This window comes from Cebus imitator, unplaced genomic scaffold, assembly GCF_001604975.1.
Source record: "Cebus imitator isolate Cc_AM_T3 unplaced genomic scaffold, Cebus_imitator-1.0 Scaffold42, whole genome shotgun sequence".
Taxonomy (NCBI): Eukaryota; Metazoa; Chordata; class Mammalia; order Primates; family Cebidae; genus Cebus; species Cebus imitator.
In genome coordinates, this window is record NW_016107357.1 from 2,760,048 (window position 1) to 2,764,242 (window position 4,195).

At 40.6% G+C, this 4,195-nt stretch overlaps 1 long non-coding RNA gene across 1 annotated transcript; it reads left to right on the forward strand.

Moving 5' to 3' along the window:
* The first annotated feature begins 3,060 nt into the window (after window positions 1-3,060).
* On the forward strand, window positions 3,061-4,195 carry LOC108302664. Its single transcript, XR_001824447.2, has 2 exons — window positions 3,061-3,222; window positions 3,971-4,195. It is a non-coding gene; the product is annotated as an uncharacterized LOC108302664 (long non-coding RNA).

The following is a 4,195-nucleotide window of genomic DNA, read 5'->3' on the forward strand; positions in this document are numbered from 1 at the left end:
CAATATCAGTGTAAGATGCCTAGGGAGAAATGCCTTCAAAAGTCTTATCTGTCATCACTCTTGATTAAGAAATTATTGGAAGACTTGTACCAGCAAAATGAGAAAAACAATAATAGAAGAAGACATAGGACCCAGGAAACAGTAGTTTTAACCCCCCAAAATCAGTGAAACTAAGTCCTGGGGTGACAACTATGGAGCAGGGTTACAGAGGAAACTGTCCAGATTGAAGCAAGAGGAAGAAATCCCTGGAAGAGAGGTTTTCATGAAAAGTATGAGGATTCAAAGGAATAGATAATGCAGTGATACATTCTGAAAAGTGTATAAAATTATGCAGGAGAAAATACTGTCCATAGTCATAAGGAGAATCACCACTTAGTTCTGCAGTGAATGAAGACTAACATTGTATGATAAACCAAGCATTTGCAGTAGTTTCTTAAGGTACCAAAGAAAAATACTATTGAGAAAATACATCTGAGAAATAGGAATTCTTGCACTTCAATGAAAATTGAGGGATGGGTTATTTAGAACTTTCTAGGAAAGGGTCAGTAACTTCTGGGTCATTGCCATGGCATAAACTGTGTGGCTTCAAACAATAGAAATCTGTTTTCTCCCAGCTCTAGGGTCTTAAAATTCAAAACCAAGATGTCGGCAGAGCCATGTTCCCTCTGGAACTTGAAGTAGATTCTTTCCTTGCCTCTTCCTAGGTTTTGGTGATGGCCAGTAACCTCGAGTGTCCCAGATGAATCACTCCAATCTCCTCCTCTGTCACCACATGGTTCCTCCCTGTGTCTGTCTTTCTCCCTGTGTCTGTCTTCACACAGTATTTATCTCTCCTTTTAAAGACAACAGTCATTTTTAATTCATTTTGACAGGGAAATTTTGCTCTGATTAATTCTGCTATTTTTTAAAATAAAATTTTGAGACAGTTTTAGATTTATAGAAAAGCTGTGAAGATAACAGAGTTCCCCTGTACTCCAGTCAGTTTCTCCTATTAACATGTTATTAACATACATTTGTCACCACTAATGAACCCATATTAATAATTAACTAAAATTTATTTTTTATTCAGATTTGCTTAGTGTTCACCTAGTGTTCTTTTTCTGTTCGGGGATACCACATATATTTAGTTATTGTCTCCTTAAGCTCCTCTTGGTCATGACAGTTTCTCAGACTTTTCTTGTTTTTGAGAACCATGACAGTTTTGAGGAGTACTGGTCAGGGATTTTTGTTGAATGTCCCTCAGCTGGGATGTGCCCCATGTTTTTCTCATGATTATGGTGCAGGACAGGCAGGTCTTAGCCCAGGAGAGTTCTTGGCTTTGCCCAGTAAAGAATTCAGGAGTAAGCTGGTGCTATTAGACAGCAATCTTCTATTGAAGGGTACTGCTCCTTGTAAAGTAGGGCCAACTCAAAGGCCGTGCACCCAGAGTCAGCAACATACATGCTTTTGGCAACTCTATTTATACTCACGTAAAGCCATTTTCAATTATATGCAAACTAAATGGTTGGTCAATGCAAATTGAGGGGTGGGTCATCTAGAACTTTCTAGGGAAGGGGCAGGGGAAGTAACTTTTGGATTGTGTCCACGGAAAAAGACGGTAAATTCTAGGCCATTGCCATGGCATTTGCAAACTGTCATGGCACTGGTGGGAGTGCCTCATGCGAATGACCAGTGAGGGCAGTTATGGATCCCTTTTGTTGCCATCTGCTGGTTGCTACTGGCTTCTTCTCTTCATCCTGTCTGGACCAGATCCTGTTTTGGCCCACAAGGTTGTGACCAGAAAACAAGTCCTGCTGGCCTCTTACCTCAATTAGCCTGGGCATATGGATTTTAAGAGGAAGGCTACAGAGGCAAAGTGCCATTTTCAGCTCATTATACTAAAGGTATGCACTACCAACATGATTTGTCACTCATTACTAATAGCCCTGCACACATGGCTAAGATAGTGTCTATCAGATTTCTGGACAAAATGTTACTCTTTTTCCCCCTTTCCAAACTATATCCATTGAAAGAAGTTACTATGCACAGCCCACACTTAAGGAGTGGAGTTATTCTCTACTCTTTGAGTGCAGTGAATCTACGTACATTATTTGGAGTTCATTTGTAGAGGAAATTTTTCGATAGTCTTCTATAGTTTTTGTTTTGTGAGGCAGCCTTATTAGCATAACCACCATGACTATTAATACCATTATTATTGGACTGAACTAATACTCTAAATTTTAAAACTTTGATAGGAAAAAGTAGAAACTTGAAAAACAATCTATGTTAAAGCTGCAAATAATTTGTTTTTTTTTTTTTTTTCATAGCAATGGACTTATTTGTCATGCACAGGTAGCAAGGATCATCATTTAAAATTGAGATCTTTGAGGGCAATTGTTCTAAGGAATTGCACCGTATAACATTCTATAAAAGGTTGTTCATGGTATGAGCAGAGATTATGGATGAGACTTTGCAACCAGAGCCACTGATATGCTATAAATAGTATTATTTATTTTTTTCTAAATAAATGTGTCTCTAATCCTAAATCAGTTCAATGTCAGTTATTACTGGGTCTGACAAAAGTCTTAGAGTTTTAAATACTCCTTTCTGGACACCAGGAATGGGTGTCCTTTGTTTCATAATGCAGGGGCTCTTCATGACCAGTGGCTTTGCTACCTCGATCCCATAATTGAAACACAGGAATCTCTGCCAAGGAATCATATGGCAAAGTGTGGCCTTCCAAGGCATGTCAGGCAGTCATCCTTCTGGGCCTCGCCTTGCACCTTTTCAAATTGGCTTCTTTTATTCAGTAATATGCATTTATATTTCCCACATTTTTTTTTCTTGCCTTGATAGCTCATTTCCCTTTAGCACTGAATAATATTCCATTGTCTGGATGTATTTCAGTTTATATATCCATTCACCTACTGAAGGACAGCTTGGTTGCTTCCAAGTTCTGGCAATGACAACTGAAGCTGCTATAAACATCCATGTGCAGATTTCCGTGTGGACATAAGTTCTCAACCCCTTAGGGTAAAAATCAGGAAGAGTGATTGTGATTGCTGGATTGGGTAAGAGCATGTTTCGTTTTGTTAGGAAACTGCCAAACCCTCTTTCAACTGTTTAGAGATTTTAAAACCGGCAGAAAGTCCAGTTGGTCCTCAACCAATTCTACAGCCATGTCTCTGCATCTTCAGAGTCCCTGCGCCAGTGATTGGGAGTGAGTTCTCAGGACTATGGTGGGTGAGTAGTTAGGCCCACCAGAGCTAGGCAGTCATCTTTCAATGAAAAGTCTGGCCTTGATATCTCCTCTTCCTGATTATTGAGAAAAAGGAATGCTGATGACAGGGCTTGTGCTCTTCAGAGATCAGAGTTGGTACATGCTCTGATTCCTCTTTGGGTTTCTGAGCCCCACTTTAACACACACACACACACACACACACACACACACACACACACACAGAGAGAGAGAGAGAGAGAGAGAGAGAGAGAGAGAGAGAGAGAGAGAGAGAGAGAGAGAGAAATGTGCCTTAGCTTCCACTTCGTTAGCTTACACATTATTAGCTGGACCAAGGGGGTGTTTATGGCTGCTTCCCCTCTGGGGCTGGGCAGTGGCTCTCTCCTGTTATGTCCTGACTGTGGGGTAAGGGGTCCAGCCTCTGCACACGTGTCCCAGAACATCACCAAAAATAGTAGATTAAGGGACATGCAGGTAAACAACCAGGGGTGTCTTGCCTTCGTTGTATAATTAAGGAGTCTCTGGAAGGAAATATGTTTACAGCTAGCTTCCCAAAGTCTAAAAGTGGTAGTCAGAGTTCTTACTTTCTATACTGAATCCTCATGAGCACTGCCTGGTAGGCCTGAAGCTGGTGCCAAAACCACAGGGACCAGGTGCCCTTGCTGGGGAAAGGGATCAACTATCTTCACTTCTTCCACATTCTTTATTATCTACAGAATGTGGGCAAAGTTCATAGGGGGTTATTTTCTGCAGGGAGAGGAGCAGAGATGTTGGCAGAAAGACTTGCAGCAAAGCCCCTGAGGAAAGAAACTGACTTGTGAACTCCAAGAACAGCCATGCCAAGTAACAGATGAAAGTCACTCACAGTGTTAAATATTCATTTGTTACCCCAACAAGAAAAGTCTTGTTGAAATTCAGAAAATTCAGAATTACAGTATTCAAGATTTAATTTCACCAAATAAAAGGTTTGTGGGGATA